Below are 18922 nucleotides of genomic sequence, written 5' to 3' on the forward strand. Positions count from 1 at the left end.
TCTGGATGGCATCACCAACCCAACCCTGCCCCTCCCCTTTCAGGAGTCTCCATGTGGCCCGTTTTAGATGTGAAATAAGTGCAGGGCCCTCATGGAAGCTCAGGGAGGGGAAAAACAGGCCTCCCTGATGTTCTGGAAGGCTGGAAATAGGTCTGTGGGATGCAGTTTTCACCCTCCCAGAGACTCAAGGAAAGCCTCCAGAGCCTGGGGAAGGTGAAAATGTCCCTCTCCACCATGGTGCAGGAGGCCAATTAGGCCACACCCACCATAGCCACACCCACCCAGCAACCAGGCAGAGAACCCGTTGCTGAAGTTTTTGAAGCTCACCCCTGATCACAACAATATTTAATCTGTCTACTTTCCAAGATATGAATAGAATATTTTCCCATCATTTCCATTCTGCATGTCTAGAAACTAGAAAGTTTCCAAGAAACAACAACAATACCAAAACATATGTTTCATATTTCTCTTCCTTTTCCTCTGATTTCTAACACAGGGAGGGAGGAATCATTTGTTTTAAGAGATGATACTTACCCTTTTAATGTGGCTCTAAGTTGTAGATTCTATTGCAATATTTGAATATCATATGTCTAGATATCTTTATGGACCATCTGCATAGGAAAGCCTAATGAAGTCTCACATAGGCACAATAAAACACTTGAGTAGAAATCAGAACACGACTGAAGGGGGAGCTTCTAAACTTCAGCTCACTATAGCCCAAGAGTATTTAATGACATGCATAGGTAATGTAAGGTGAAATATAGATATCACATTGTGTTGGGTATATTCAGGGGTGGTATTCACTTACCTTCCCTATTGGTTCGCAAATGTGAGCTTTGCTCACATGTGCCATGTCTGCGCATGCGCTCTGCTTTTTGCACATGTGCTTTGTTTAAAAAAAGTGAGGGCAAAATGGTATGCTGTAGAGCCAGGTCAAGTGGGAAGGGCCACCCACAATTTCTGATACCGGTTTGGGTGAACCGGTCAGAACTGGCAGAATACCACCTCTGGGTTTATTGTCTGATGAAGAAAATTGTTTTCCAAACACATTTGCCTTCTCCTTGTGGGTTCCTCTTTCACAAGCTCTTTGAAAGCATTGTGAAAACATGGCTCTGTTTAACAATCCTATCTACTCAATATGTATTGAGTAGGTAGAGCAGAAAATATATACCTGTAGAATTTATTCATGAATACAGCCAGCCTAATGTGAAAATTTAACTTTGAAAGGAATCTATAAAATGTGCATTTTCACATTTATATCTCGCTTGACATTCCCTGGACCACAAGTAACAGGCTGTCAGTACAAATTGCAGCACTTACATAATATTGTGATATACATAAATAAATGCATTTTTTTTTACCTCACCTGTCAGATTCCTACAAGGGTAATCCCCCCTCCCATCCCCTTTCCCATATGGCCTTATTTTTACTTGGATTTCATTGCTTGCATTTCCCTTAAGGGAACAATATAAAACATGCTTAAACTAATTGAAAAAAATTCAATTTGAAATCTATGCAAGAGATTTCTTATTCTGGGCCCTCCATCTTTATACCTTTGTTTAGTTTCTTTTCCATTTCAATGTATTCAGGCTCATGCAAATTGAATCTTTCCCTATTATAATGATGCAATATGATGCATTCTCAAACTAATGTATGTTTACTGAATTGTAAGCTCCATTGACATTAGTGTAGAGGGCGTAGGAGACGACCCTGAAGGACAGAAGGAAAAGCCACTACCAAGATTCATTCCAATAAGATAAGATAATAGATTAACAGAGTTGGAAGGGACCTTATAGGTCATCTAATCCAACCCTCTTCCCAAGCAGGAGACCATACACCATTTCTGACAAGTGGCAGTCCAATCTCTTCTTGAAAGTCTCAAGTGATGGAGCTTCCACAACTTCTGAAGGCAAGCTGTTCCATTGGTTAATTGTTCTCATTGTCAGAAAGTTCCTCCTTATTTCTAGGTTTAATCTCTCCTTGGTCAATTTCCATCCATTATTCCTTGTCTGGCCTTCAGATGCCTTGGAAAATAGCTTGACCCCTTTCACTTTGTGGCAGCCCCTCAAATATTGGAACACTGCTATCATGTCTCCCCTTCTCTTCATAGATTAGCCATGCCCAGTTCCTATAACAATTCTTTGTATGTTTTAGTCTCCAGTCCCCTAATAATAAATAAATAAATAAATAAATAAATAAATAAATAAATAAATAAATAAATAAATAAATAAATAAGGACTGAACCTGAGTGAAAAAAGTAACTTGAGCAAACATCTCAAACAAGCCCTTTCCTAGTTCAGAAGAAGATAAAGAGAGGTAGAAGGGAAGCATATTTAGAGTTGCAAGTTTCTATTAACGTTGATATTACAAATAAAAGAAGTCCTGATATACATACTATTTTTTTAAAAAAATTAAATCCTGCCCACTTTTTATGATATTATGTATGAGAGACTCTTAAAATGTGGTCTGGAGTTCTGACTACTACATGCAATGATGTTAAACCTACATTTGGCAGCTTTCTTTATAATTAGTAATAATAACAATAATTATAACTTTTGAATGCCACTTGTTTTATCTATGTATATACTTTTCTTATCTCATAGTTCATTAATTATGAGAAACATTAGCTAAGCACAATGGATTTTATACCAATCTACATTTGGAAACTATTGTTTAATTGAAGAAAACATCCATGATAAAAATATATAAAACATGTTTGTGATTGGTTCAATCATTACTTTTGGGGGAATGTAATATGAATCTTGCCTCTTAAAATATTTACTTGTCCTTGAAGTATTCAGGCTCAAGACTGACAATATTACACAAAATAACTGTTATTTGGGCATGTATTCAAACTGCAGGTTATGCAATGTTCTTGATATTCCAAAGGTATTGTTTTCCAAAAGGCAATAGGACTTTTTTTTTCTTTTGAAAATGTTTTGCTTTTTAGCCAAGAAGCTTCTTCAGTTCTGATTGACTGTCAGAACTGAAGAAGCTTGTTAGATGAAAAGCGAAACATTTTCAAAAGAAAAATCAAACAAACAAGGAAGTCCAGTTACCATTTGTAAAATAAAACAATCTCTGGAACAACTCTGACCTGGATGATTGAGAATATTCAAACTATGGAATGAGGACAAAATAGGAGAAAACGTTGTCAAATAAAGAACACATCTCATAACTAAAATGTTCCGTATGCTTAGTTGTTTATAACTGGGGGAAAAAGATGACATTTCTTACAAATCATTCCAGGTGCATTAAATCCAGATGGTGCCAGCATTAGTTTTTCTTTCTTTAGATTTTTTAGCTCTTTAATTATAGGGCAGAAAACTCTGTGAAAGTTGCTGTTATTACTGTTTCAGCAAACAATTGCTTGAAAAATATTGTTTTTCTTTCAAAAAATATAACAGCAAGTAAGATAAATATTATGAATTAAACTGATTCAGTATTTTAATAACAGAATATTAACTACCCTGAAATATAGATTGATGGTTTTCTGAACTTTATGAGTTGCTAGTTCCATAAATATTATTTTATTGTTCTTGGATAAGTGGAAGGCATTATTTTAAAGTATGCATGTCTTATTCTACTCTTGAGTCAGATAATGCTAAGTTTCAATGCAGAGGTGGGTTTCACATTATTTTACCACTGGTTTGCCACACACCAAAACTCTGAGTGCTTGCGCACGCATGCATGCTCACTTCATGAGTGTGCGCACCTTCCACAGATGCACTTTGCTCACACGCACGGCTCGCATGCATGTGCACGACTTAGAAAATGTGGCTAAACAGGATGCAGTAGAGCCAGGGTAGATGGAAAGGTGGACAGGTAGACAGGTGGACATGTGGAAAGGTGACCGGGTGGGCAGGTGGCCTTATGGCCACCCACATGCAGGTCACTACTAAAGGTTCACCTGAACTGGTCTGAACCAGTTGAATACCACCACTGTTTCAATGGCTTTCTTGTCCTGGGAAATAAATAACTTCTGCCCCAATAATTGTTATCATCTCATTAGTACCACCTCTAATATATGGACTACACTGTTTTGGAGCTGAACTTGGTCTTTCAAGTGCCATTCATCTGGAATAGGGCCAGCTCTTTTGGTTTGAAAAATTGGTTTTGGAATTGGCATATGGAAATGTGATGAATACAACTATATGGGCATGAGGCAGCCATTCCACACTGCTACATGATGGCTTTGTGAGTTGGATTGGAAAACCTTTTTAAAATAATATTCAGCAATCAGCTTTGAGTTCTTTATCTTTAGGATAAGTCTCTGGTGCTTGTGGATGCTGAACACGTTTGTTTGTTCATTTAAATTATATAGCCGCCCATCATAAAAATTCTTTAAATTGGTTGCTCCCAATTTAAAATTAAAGTAACAGGAATAAACTCATATTAAAGCTATTGAAACCAAATGCACACACACATACACACAAATCTGGTACCAAGTCAAGCTTCTTATATGTATACACTAGCTCCCATGGTGAAGAATTGGAAATGCATTCATAGTGAAGATTTACAGCCCATCTTTAGTGCAACTAGTTTGAGAAAACTAGGAGGAGTGGAGGTCCTTGGAACCCGCAAGACTTATTTTTCCAAATGCTGGTCCAGTGGAACTGAAAATAACAGGGGAAATACACATCACTAAATTTGCTGGATTAACTATTGGACTCTGATGAATCTAATTCAGAAGATTATCAGAGTAATGGTGACATAAACCTTTTTTCTTAACTGTTACTAAATAGTTCAGCAGAACACATTATTTAATTGACTCACTTATATACTCAATAGTTTTTACCCAATCTTCTTATCTTCTGTGTCTCTGGGGCAAACAAACACTTTAAGGACAGCTATGCTATATTCATAATAAATATTGTTTAGTATAGTTTGCTAATGAAAATCAGTTTGATATGGTGGTTTAAAGGCAGAGGTAGAAACTGGGTGCTTATAACACACACACACACACACACACACACACACACACACACACACAACACAACACAACACAAAAATGACTTTAGTGAATTAGAGCCAAGGTGGCGCAGTGGTTAAATGCAGCACTGCAGGCTACTGCTAGATCAGCAGTTCAGCGGTTCAAATCTCACCGGCTCAGGGTTGACTCAGCCTTCCATCCTTCCGAGGTGGGTAAAATGAGGACCCAGATTGTTGGGGGCAATATGCTGACTCTCTGTAAACCGCTTAGAGAGGGCTGAAAGCCCTATGAAGCGGTATATAAGTCTACTGCTATTGCTATTGCTATTATATTCTCATATGGATTTGCCTTATGAATGACAAAATGACAAAATGAGTGGCTGTTGTGCTTCCCTCCCATGAATTGGCCAAGTACTCCATCTCTCAGGCTGGGGGGTCAAATTATACGCCCCTCAGACAGGGTTCGCAACTTGGGAGTCCTCCTGGACCCACAGCTGACCTTCGAACATCATTTGTCAGCTGTGACCAGGGGGGCATTTGCCCAGGTTCGCCTGGTACACCAGTTGCGTCCCTACCTGAACCGGGAGGCCCTCACAACAGTCACTCGTGCCCTTGTGACCTCTAGGCTGGAATATTGCAATGTGCTCTACATGGGGCTGCCCTTGAAGAGCATTCGGCGACTCCAGCTAGTCCAGAATGCTGCCGCGCGAGCGATTGTGGGTGCACCTCGGTTCACCCATGTAACACCTATCCTCCGCGAGCTGCACTGGCTACCTGTTGATCTCCGGGTGCGCTTCAAGGTGCTACTTATCACCTATAAAGCCCTTCATGGTAGTGGGCCTGGGTACTTGAGAGACCGCCTACTGCCAATTACCTCCACTAGACCGATTCAATTGCATCGATTAGGCCTCCTCTGAATCCCATCTTCTAGCCAGTGCAAACTGGCAACTACCCGGAGGAGAGCCTTCTTGGTGGCTGCTCCGTCCCTTTGGAACGAACTCCAAGTGGAGGTTCGGACCCTCACCACCCTCCAGTCCTTCCGCGCCGCTTTAAAGATCTGGCTGTCCCGGCTGGCCTGAGGTTAAGATTGTAGCCCCACTCGAATTGTGCGATTGTTGTGTTTTCTTTTTAACATGCTGTATTGTCTATTGTTTGTCTTCTCCCCCTCCCTCTTTTGAATTGTGAGCCGCCCTGAGTCCCCCCAGGGAAAAGGGCGGCATACAAATAAAGGCAAAACAAAACAAAACAAAACAAATATTAGGAACGCCAAATGAACTGATCATTTTGGTATTTCTAGTATTTTGATGTTTTGTAGTTTTGAAGCTCAATTGTCAATTATGCTGATAAACAGTAGTGGCTACTGTTCATACTAAATATTTAATGTGTTTGGTGGGTCAGCCTTCTTGGGAATCAGACTGTGAATCAGCTGTGTAATGTGTGAGTTTTAGTAATCAATACATATAGATTTCCCTACAGTAATGTTTCTTTAATTATTAAAACAATGAATGAAATTTGCACAATTTGAGCTGAAAATGAACATGACAGGTTTTTTTTGGTCAAATGCAGATAGTGGTCAAATAGAAATTGATGCCACAATACGAAACATCTAGCTTTAGTGTTCAAATGGGCAACAGCTAAGTATTGACCAATTGTATGAGTTTTCTCCAGATTTTTTTTAAAAATCGATTTTGAAAACAAAACAGGATAGGGTTCTGGTGGAGAGGCATAGAGGGAAAAGTCAGAAAAAGTTATATATAGTAAATAATATTGGATCTAGTTTGGGTCTTGTGAAGGAAACAAGTTGTTGAAGAAGTGGGAATTTATTTATTTATTTATTTATTTATTTATTTATTTATTTATTTATTTATTTATTTATTTATTTATTTATTTGTCTTGTATGCCGCCCATTCCCGGAGGACTCCGGGCGGCTCACAAAAGACAAGGGAAAGGGGGGAATGAGACAAAGACAACATATTAAAAACAAAACCAACATTCACAATTTGCTGGCAAGATAGAAATATCGAAAGAATGCATGGTAATTGGGACAACATTGATGCCCTTATTTCTCAACTAATATGTTTCTTTTTTAAAAAAAAATTCTTTCTTTAGGATATTTACAGAAGAAGAGTGGGGTAATAACTTGATGCTTGCTAATTATGAATACTTATGCTTACATCATCTGTTACCTATGCATATGTATAACTATCATTTTCTCCTCCTTTCCTGAAATGTATAAACATGAACACATCCTTTTGTTTATAGAAATCTCTCCCACTATTTTCTAAAGGGAAATTTCTGCAGCGTACAGCATCCTGCATTTCAATCTACAGTCTACAGAGAAAACCATTCCAGACTAAAAAACCCAATAAGTCCCTATGGGAGAAACAATGGGTTAGTAGCTCAAAGTTAGATGCTAACTGTTCCTTTGTAAAACCCTGCAATGGGAATTGTCCAAGAATGCAACCTACTATGTGCTTTCTGGAATACCCATGCATAAAAACCATCTACCCTTCTATCATTTTTCTGCATCCACAATTACCAAATTATTAATCTGAAAATGAGATGGGTAGTACTTAAATTTGATAAATAAATAAATAATCTGGTTGGAGATAGTTGTTAATATTATCTATCATGCTAAAACAGGAGGCACTGTTTAAATGATGGAATGTGGATGGTCTGGTAGCACACACATAGATACCACATGGAATTAAAATAAAGACACCTATAGACAAAATAATGTTACTTCAACATATATACTCACCTTATTTCCATCACTAATTATGTGATTGGAAGGAGTTTAAAAAGCAATGCAAGTCAAGGATAAAGCACTGTTAGATTAAGCAATAAATTGGACGTGAAATAAGCAATGTGACTTCATAAAGGTTGTAATGATGGGATCCTATGCCAGTCAGGCACAAAGTGAGCTAGTGAACTAAGGATGCCATTTGTACCAATGTAAAAAAGGAATATAATACCAGACGATGCAGAAATTAAAGGGAAACATCTGGGGAAAAAAACCAAAATATTGTGAATTGCAAATTGAAGTTGAGTGACTATGTAAGACGAAATCAATGGTTGGACCAATAGTAGTAGGAGCACTTGGAGCAATACCCAAATGGCTGCCTAGATACATGGAAATTTTGAACTTATTAGACCTGAATATCCTGACTTTGCAAAAAACAAAAAACATCCAACCTGGAACTGTCTATATACTCAGACACTACCTTAATAGCTCTTAAGTTTTTTGTTAGTACTTAAACTGTTGAAGATGAAGAATTGAAGATGATGATGTTGTTGTTGTTGTTGTTGTTGATGACGATGATGATGACGACGACAATACCTGGCAATGGCTAAGAGCAGGAAAGTTAAAGAAAGAGACCGAAGGATTAATTCTGGCTGCACAAGACCAAGACTTAAGGACAAATGTATACAAAGCCAGAAACAATGAACCATCTGGTAAGCTGCTGCAAGAAGATTGCACAAACTGACTACAAGCAACGGCATGACAAATGGTGCATTGGAAGATCTGCAAAAAATAATTTGCCTGTAGGCAAGAACTGGTGGGACCATAAAATAGAGAAAGTCATAGAAACTGAAGACATTAAATTGCTCTGGGACTTTAAAATCCAGACAGACAGGCACCTGCCACATAACACCCGGGACTTAACAGTTGTTGATAAGAAGACAAAAAAGTCTGGATAGTGGATGTGGCAGTGCCTGGAGACAGTGAATAGAAGAGAAAGAACTGGAGAAGATAACAAAATACAAAGACCTACAAATAAAAATAGAACAACTATGGCAAAGGCAAGCAAAGGTAGTACCTATAGTAATAGGCACCTTGGATGCAGTACCAAAACACCTTGAGCACTACTTGAACACCATAGGCATTGACAAATTTGCCATCAGTCAATTGCAGATGGTGGCTTTACTTGGAACTGCTTCCACCCTGTGACAATATCTGTAACACCATCAAACATCCAGATTTGCCTATCCCAGGTCCTTGGTATAGTCTTGATAAGGAGACAAAAATGCCAAATCCAGACTGAATATCTGGCTGACTGTGCGATGATTAACAGCAACAATAACAACAAGAAGAAGGGTTGTGGATCATGTGTGCTTTGAGGAAGATGAGAGTTATGCCAAAGGCTCCACTATACTATAAGATAGATCTTATCAGAGGAGCCTGACAAATAGTATCTTTCTCATAAATAATATGGAGAGATATAATTTACAGAAAGCCTTATTCGATAAGTCGTTACCCAGGTCAAGAACAACATCCAGAATCTGAAATAATAGAACAGAGGCTAGCAGATTAACATTGATTTATAATATAAAATTATAAATACAAAATAAAACATTCACAGAAACAGAATTGGGAATTGCAAACCTCTACCCAGTGCAAAGAAATCAAAGCTTGCCAAAAATAACTCAGGCTATAGAGGCAAACCATGCAGAGTCAGAAGTAGAGAAAGCAGCATAGCTATTGAATTGTTTTCCTTCTAAAATCAAGGCATCCTCTCCTGGGCCTTCTCCTCAGTTGAGATTCAAGGGATCTAGAGAAAGAAAAGAAGCTGAAGAACAAAAAAAGATTCAAAACTATCTGATCAAGAAAGATCATCTAAAAAGATTAAGGAAGCATTGGAATTAATAAAGCAGCAAATAACAGTTATAACCAAGATTCAAAGCTTGAATTCCACACTATCAACAGAATCTCCAATTCCTGTTGAATCAGAAACATTTCTACCGATCCATCAATTGAGAGATTGCAATGAACAAGCCAATACTTGACAGAGAAGAAATAGTGTGGTTCTGGGAGTAGTGTGGGGCAACCCAAAGAAATACAATAAGAATGCAGCTTGGATAAAGGAGGTGGACAAGTATAAGAAGCTGAAATGGAAGAACTTGTATAACAGCAGGAATGGTGGAGAAAAGGAAGATCAAGAATTGGTCACCTGAGTTAATATGAACTGAGTGGTTTTGAGTTAAAACATCTGATTGGTCTATACCCACTCACTGCCAAGCAGTTTAATTACAAACTATAAGGAGGTAAAATTAAAAGTTGGTTAACATTTTGCAAAACCTACCTGATTATGAAAGATCAAACAAAAAGGGGATTTGCAGGCAACTGTAGACAAATTACCAGCTTATCAATAACTGCAACTTTCAAATTGCTAATTGGTGTGGAACTAATGCATCTAACTAAAAACAAGGTTTTTCCACCTGAGCAGAAAGGAAACTGTCCAAACCGCAGAGAAACAAAAGATCATCTACTAATTGTCTGGACTATTGTAAAGTGCTCTGCATGGGGCTGCTCTGGAAGAATACTGAAAGCTTCAGCTAGTTCAGAACACAATTTTACGCAACCCTAAATTTGTGAATGCGTCATATCTTTTGCGGGAACTGCACTGCCTACAGATCTGCTTCTAGGCACAATTCAAGGTGCTGATTATCACATTTAAAGTCCTACATGACTTTGAGTCAGGTTATTTGAAGGACTCCCTCTCCTCTAATTACATCCATCCAGCCCACCAGGGCAAGAAGGCAGGACATGTTAAAGGTCCCATTATTTAGGGAATATTATCTGATGGGAACATGAAAAAGGGCTTTTTTGGGGGTGGCCCATTCTTTATGAACATCATCCACCAAGTTACAATTGGCTCCCATCCTAGTTCTTTTTCAAAAGGCCTTTGACAATAGGCCTGGGGGCCACAAATGAATATAAACTCAATTGAGTTACTAATCTAATTGTACTTGCCATAACGAGTAGGATAGGGATTTTTAAACAATTTTACTATATGATGGATTTTTTAAAAAAAATATGTAAACCCCCTGGAGCCACCTATGTATGGATTGGGCAGCTATATACATTAATTTAATGATTATTAATTAACAAAATGATTTTGGAAAACTGCAACAGAAGTAAGGTCAACTTGAATGTAGCTTTGATTGATTACAATAAGGCATTTGACTCCCTGCTAGACAATGGGAAAGCAAGTTCCTAGAAATAACAGGAGTTAGTAGAAACATCAGAAGCTTTGTGAAAAGATCAATGGCACAATGGAGGACACAGTTGTTGGTCAACAGTGATAGACTGGATAATGGGTTAATATCAAGATAGGAATTTTCAGAGAGGCTCACTATCACCACTGTTGTTTGTTATTGCATTGATTTTTCTGCCAATCATGCCCAACAAATCGGTATAAAACATTGCCACCTCCTTTACATAGGCAATCTAAAGCTGTATGGAAAAAATACCATCTGAAAAACATTCACTGTTCAACACTGTATAAGACAAGAATGCACCACCCTTCAGGGGAAAAATAGTGAAAATTGACGGGATAAAGATGCCTCTAGGAAGGCCATCACTACAAATACATGGGCATCCTTTATGCTGACAACTTCAAGCATGCTGAAGTCAAAAAGAAGATTAGAAGTGAACACCTCATGAGAATAAAGAAGATCTTAAAGTCCAAACTCAGTGGAAGAAATATCATCAAGGTAATTAACACTTAGGTAATTCCAATCATTAGATACACAGAATAGTGGACTGGACTCATGCAGAACTAAAATCCTTGAATAGGAAGGAAGACTGTAAAAATAATGAAAATGAATCATTCATGCAGTGATACTGACAGACTGTATTTACAAGGAAAATGTGTGGACATGGAATTTTGCAAGTAGATTAGACAACAGAAGAAGAAAAAATGACCTTGGGAAAGTATCTGAAGGATAGTGAAGAACTGTACTGATGCTTTTATGCCAAGGCTTACTAAATACAGCAGAGACTAAACTGGACTACAAGAATGATCAAATGAAGAAAGGAAAAAAGACACAACAAGGCAAAGTATTGCATAGAAAGTACATTTTTAAAAAAGGGAGGCAAAGCAGATAGTGTCCTGATCTGGTAATGGCTAAGAGAAGGGAAATTGAAGAAAAAGACAGGAAGGCTAGTTTCCACCACACAAGATCAAGTCTTATGAACAAATGAATATAAAACCAGAATTGAGAAGACAGCAACAGATAGCAAATGTTTCTTCTTTAAAGAAACACCTGGTAAGAAAGCTGTTGTAAGAAAACTACACTACTACAAACAATGGAATGATAACATAGAAACAATGATGAATTGGAACATATGCAAAAAATAGCATTTGCCTGAAAACAAGAATTGATGGGACCACAAAAAAGACAAGATAATAGAAAAGGTAGAACTTAAAATGTTTTGGGACTTTAGAATTCAAATAGACAAGTACCTGCCTTGTGTATCTGCCACTCAGATGTAATGTTGATTAAGAAAAAGTCTGGATAGTAGATGTGGCAGTACTTGGGACAGCAGAAAAGCAGAGAAAGAACTGGAAAAAAACCACAGAATACAATGCCTACAAATATAAGTAATCAATCAATCAGACTAGAGCTGAAAGGGACCTCAGAGGTCTTCTAGTCCATCCTCCTACTCAAGTAGGAGACACTATACAATGGGTGTCAAACTGGTGGCCTATGAGCTGGATGCATCATGTGCAGGCCATGACCATCCCAGCTCCAGAAAGGGAAAAAAATATCACAAAATGTCACATGATGGTAACATGATGCTGTAAATTTGACACCCATGCCCTATACCATTTCAGGCTGGTGGCTGTCCAATCTTTTCTTTAAAACATCCAGTGACAAAGCACCTAGCACTTCTAAAGGTTGTTCCAGTGGTTAATTGTCATCTCTGTTAGGAATTTTTTCCTTAATTCCAAGATACTTCTCTCCTTGAATAGCTTTTATCCTATCTTGCCTTCTGGTGCTTTGGAAAATAAGTTGACCCCCACTTCTTTGTGGCAGCCTCTCAAATACTGGAATACTGCTACCATGTCACCCTAATCCTTCTTTTCTCTAGAGTTGCCATACCAATTCCTGCAACCATTCTTCATACGTTTTTGTCTTTAGGCTCTTAATCATCTTAATTGCTCTTCTTTCAACTTTTTCCAAATCTCAATATCATTTTTGTAGTGTGGTGACCAAAATTGGATGCAGTATTCCAGGTGTGGTCTTATTAAGGATTTATAAAGTGGTGCTAACACTTCACATGATTTTGATTTTATCCCTCTGTTTATTCAACCAAGGACTGTATTAGCTTTTTTGGTTGTTGTCACATACTGCTGACTAATGTTTAAGTGATTGTCCATTATGTCTCCAGGATCCCTCTCACAGTTACTGTTTCTAAGCCAGGTTTTACCTGATCTTTCATTTATCCCGATTAAGTGTAAAATCTTGCTTTTTTCCACATTAAATTTCATATTGTTGGATGGGGCCCATTGTTCAAGTCTGCCAAGATCTTTTTGGATCCTAAGTTTGTCATCAAAATTGTTTGCTATTCCTGCCAGCTCATCTGCAGATTTGATGTGATTGCCTTCTATTCCCTCTTCTAAGTCATGTAGAAGATATTGAAGAGTACTGGGCTAAGACAGAACCCTGTTTTACTTGTAGCCAGAGGTGGGTTTCTGCCGGTTCAGCCTGGATCAGGGGAACTAGTAGTGTGGCAGGAGGCTCCATCCACCCACCTGGACCCTTTTGTGCACATGCACGAGTGAACCAGTAGTAAAAAAAACAAAACCTTGGAAACCCACCATTGCTTATAAGTCCTTTAGTAATGGTTCATGGTTATGACAAGTATTTGCCAAGTACTTACATCACAGTGTCAATGCTATGACTGCTACAGTACCCTTGCAGTGATTTGTCCTTATGACTGATTATAGAGATGCTTCAGCACACTCTCCCACCTATCCTGTCCTGCTATGACTTTGCAGGCACTGGATATGTTTTATCACCTCACCAAGCTCCTCACAGTTCTTCCAATTCTCCAATCACTCACTTACTTTTTGAAGATCTCCAGAGCTTAGAAGATTGGATTAGGGAAAGACAGTCTGTTCCATTGCACATGGCACAACCTCACAAACGGCTGTCTTTTTCTGCGCAAAAAATAACACTGGTTAAGCTCTTGGTTTTCTTTTCCTAACACTAGCCTTAGCTCTGCCAGCTTAGCTTCACTAATATGAGTGATGAAACTAACTCTGGCATAGCTAAGGCTAGTATTAGTGAGGAAAAGAAGTGTTCTCTGCGTTATTTTTCCTCACTTACGCTAGCCTTAGATTCACCAGCATTAATGCCACTAGCATTAGTTTCCTTGCAAAATTCCTTCTAATAAATGAGATAATGAAGAAACCAAGCTTCTTAGCTCAAATTCTGCAGCATATTAGGACCCTTGATCTTGTATGCCAAACCTTTTCTTTTCTTTGAAATATTATTAGAAAGAGAGTTTATTTTATTTCATTTAAAAGACTTGTAAAGAAAAGAGGCACAGTGCATTAGTAAAAATGAATAAGCTCCAATTTGTGATTATATATTTCATCACCGTAATCAAAGCTTGCTTACTCATTTATTTACTTACTATTACATATGTAAATAAACACATACAAAATCAACAAAAGAATCTCCACTGTTAGGATATGGACTTTTCTTGCTCTTATCTTACTAATTCATTCCTAACATATATAGCTTTGGTCACATTGCTGGGTTCTGTATCTAACAAGTGAGTGACACCTACTGGTAAGAAACACTTGGGCTTTGGGGAATAATTATTACTATATTATAACATCATTTTTAGTCCTGTTTTCTTAAAAGGAAAAGCACTGAAATCTGTCTGCTTGAAAGCCCATTTCCTTATAATTGCAATTTTGTGATGATGACTTTACTTTTTATTTAACTCTCTGTGACATTCAGTAGTTAAAAAGCTAAGAAATGCCAAGAGCAGCTGCAAAGCCACTGTTCCTTATCCATCAAGAAGGCTGTAAATTCAGCAGTAAATGATTGTGAAAGAATAGAGTGGCACGAAAGAGTTTGGAGGATAAAAAGGATCCCTTATGTTTTAGAAATGGAGAGTATGAGTTAAATATTTTCCAAACCTCCTCACTTCTTGCTTGCACAGATAAATAGAAGGGGTCATACAAAGAAAGGCTGCAGGAGTGACATATGACATGTTGAATTTCAGTATAGACATGCCTGATCTACATATACCACAATAATGTGTGAACTGAAATTTAATCAAGTGGTTAATTTTTTTAAAAAAATGTTCTTAATGATTTATACAACTCTCTGCTCAAATCAAAACACTTAAACCCATTAAAAATAAACACATACTGAATCAGGAGTAGTTCTCCCCCACCTTTCATTTTTAAAAAAATGTACCAATTTTTTTTTAAAAAAACACCTATCCCTTAATTCAACCAGATTGTGGTTTATTAATACAAAGTGAGCAAAAAAATACAAGCATGAACTGTATGTTGATGCAACCCAGCATAAAGGGAGGAGGAGAAGGGGAAAAGTTATGTGAAGTAGACCTTCAGTGGCTATGAGTATCATATATCATGAAATATTTTCCTCTGGGTTTCTTTCAAACTGACGAAAAATCTGAAGAGGATAAAACTCACCCTTGGGGCGGAAAAGCGGGAGGAGTAACATCTAGTGTCAAATTCAGGGCCATCATAGAAAACAGCTTATCCATTATTCTTCTGGGGAAAAAAAAATCCTATCCCCCAAATCTTAAAGAAGACCAAGGCTGCAACTGTACACAAGTGCCTTGTAACAGACCAGATAATTCCTCTAGAGCATGGGTGTCAAACTCACTGCATCACTTTGTCACTACATGTCGTTTCGTGATTTTTTTTCCCTTCATGAGCTGGGGTGGGCGTGGACTTTGCGTGATGTATCCAGCTGCTAGGCCGCCAGTTTGACACCTGTGCTCTAGAGAAACTGAAAGCAATTACACTAGGAGTGTAATTATAAGATTCCAATTCATTTTAAGGTGCTGCTGATATAAACTGAGCCAGCGGAATGCAAATGGAACTCTCCATGGTCCTGTTTTATGTTCATCAGAAAGCTGCTCTCCCTACCTGTTGTATATTCTGCTCTATTTTCTGCATTGTTTGCAAGATGGATGGATGGATGGATGATAGATAGATAGATAGATAGATAGATAGATAGATAGATAGATAGATAGATAGATAGATAGAAGGATAGATAGATAGAAAGGTAGGCAGGCAGGCATGCAGATGATAGCAGAGGTACTTGAGCAAAAAAGGTAGGGGAAAACATGTGTACAGGTAGGAACAATTATGTCCTCTTCTGTTAAGTATAAACTACTGATTTTCTCATCCTCTCTTTCAACTTTGGATTATATTGTCTTCTTTTTATTTTCAGAGAATACAATATATATGACAATGATATAAAGTCATAAATTAAAATAAACATTACAAATGTAAATTTAGTAGCATAAATTTAGTAGTTTTAAAGACCTGGCTGATTTTAACTTTTTAAAATCAGTTTCTGGTCAGTTTCACAACCTGTTAAATAACAATAAAACAAAGCAAGTGAAACACCCCCCCCCCATACATACACAAGACATTTTATTTGCCTGTATAAGTAGTGTACTTGCCTGTAGACACTTAAACTTCAAGACACTAGCTTCTTTTATTAAATGGGACACTCAATAAAAATACAATATAAACTAAAGATTTTGCTGAGCCTTCAAAAAGTTTTGTATAGTACCAGCTCAAATTTTCCTTTTGCTTGAAGGTACTAAGCCTTTGATAACATTTCATAATGGTTCAACTATTTCATCCAATAGTTAGGAATCAGCAAAAAAAAGCCACTAACTAACACTTAATGAAGCAATCATGGTGGCCTTGGAGAAGTTATTCAAATGCTGCAATATCTATATATCTTCAAAAATCTGAGCTGAACAAGTCATAGTATTACTCCATGTAATAATCTGTGGAAGCAAGAGTTGAACTTTGAAAAAGCAAGATAGAAAAACTATTGATGCTTTTGAAATTTGGTGTTGGGAAAGACTCAGCCAACAGACAAGAAAACAAACAAGTTAATCATCAAAAAAAATCAACCCAGAGTTCTTACTGGAGGTACAAATGACCACGGTCAAATTACACTATTTTAGACACATTACATGAAGACCTAGCTCTCTAGATAGGACACTAATGTAGAATAGAGTAGAGTAGAGTAGAGTAGAATAGAATAGAAGTTAGAAGGGATCTTGGGGGCCTTCTAGTCGAAGCCCCTGCTTAGGCATAAAACCCTATAGCATTTCAGACAAATGTGGGGAAAGATGGAAGGAAATAGAAGAAAATGATGACCGGAAGCAAGGTAGATTATGCCAGTGACAGTGGAATGGGTACACTATTGGAAGACCTGAAAGAGCAGGTTATGGAGAGATCATCATGGAGAAAATCTGTCTATATAGTTTCTAAAAGTCAACAATGACTTGATGGCACATAATTCAACCATTCCATAAATATTTGTATCCTCATACACAATATGCAACTACAGTATGCCTATATGGCTATTCCAACAATTGTTTGTTCTAATAAATTTTGAAAAGGCAGGAAAATTTGAAGTGCATCATAACAGTGAGACTGTATAGTCATATTGTATAGACAGACTAGTTCAAATGGGAACATGTTTTGTAATTGGTACATTACTTCAAAAAGAGGTGGAATAGATTTTAAAAATGAACATTTACTAGTGTGGCATGAACCAGTGATTCATCTCACTTGTGCATTTAGAGACAAAACTTTCATTTTCTTTCTCAAATAATTTGTGATTCTATTTTGATAGTCAGATGCAAAATAGGTTGTGTGTAGGTTATAGTATCTATATTAAATAGGTTATAGATGTAAATCTTTCTGTTCTATGATCTGTGTTTGCAATATTAAACACATGTTTTTTTTAATTTTACAGTCCAGAGTTGCTCTCTGATATAGAAATTTTAAAAAATGTGCTAATATCCAGAGCTTTATCATTGTCGAGTTCAATGGGCCCTACAAAACAACTATGTTAGTGAGTCTCTCTTTCTGCAAGGAGGAAAATTAAGTTCCAATATATCCACATGTAGTAAATAGTTCTTAAATGTTACAGGCTCCATGAGAAAAAGCCCACTGATTCAATCTTATTTTCTCACTCTTTAATGCACCATTATTCATTCTGTCTTAGGGTGAGACATATTATTAATTAGTCTGACCAAATACTTGCAGGCATTGGCACGGTACTTGCAAGTAGTCCCAGGTTTTCACTATTGTGCAGCCAAAAGCTTATTAGGACACATGGATAATGCCAATTAATTTGCTTCAGTAAGAAGTGTTAGTATAGACTTGGGAAACTGCAGGCTCAAATGCTGTGGCAGATCTGAAGATGAAATTTATGTTATATTCACATTGGGAACTCAATATTACAACTATTTAAAGGAGTTCAGGAATAAATTATATGATATATTACATTGAAATACCAGAAAAAAACTTCATCTTGGATCAGGATCAGGCAGCTAAAAAGTAAGAAAAGAATATTTAACATAATATGTGCAAAGTTTGAAAAACACAAAAATTGAGTTTTTCTATAAAAATAAGGCTTTTCCATAAAAAGGGATAGTACTGACCAAGACTGACACCACCTTGCATATTCCCTTGATGCCCTGGAGCTTCAAAAGTTCAATAAAAGTTGAGCAGATTAAAATCTGAAAACTAATTGGCTTAGCTTTCAGTCTAGAAGCAATGCAGTAATGAGATTTTTCCCCCAATGCTTTCTTTGAAACTATAGAATGGAGTCCCACTGGTGAAAGCAGTCATCTCACCATCTTCCATTTCACAATGATCATCATCATGATGACTTTGGGAACTTAACCCATCATTGAAAAAAAAATGTGGCAGGATGAAGAATGGGGTGGGGTCAAGGTACCAACTCGTACATGGTTGTGTGTGTGTGTGTGTGTGTGTGTGTGTGTGTGTGTGTGTGTGTGTTTCTGTGAGAGAGAGAGAGAGAGAGAGAGAGACAGACAGACAGACAGAGAAACAGAGAGAGCCTTGTCAGCTGGACTAGACAGGAAGCATGACAAGATTTACTTCTGCTACTTAGTAAGGTTATATTAACAGTATCTTGTATACTT

Source organism: Thamnophis elegans, chromosome 1 (assembly GCF_009769535.1).
Source record: "Thamnophis elegans isolate rThaEle1 chromosome 1, rThaEle1.pri, whole genome shotgun sequence".
Taxonomy (NCBI): Eukaryota; Metazoa; Chordata; class Lepidosauria; order Squamata; family Colubridae; genus Thamnophis; species Thamnophis elegans.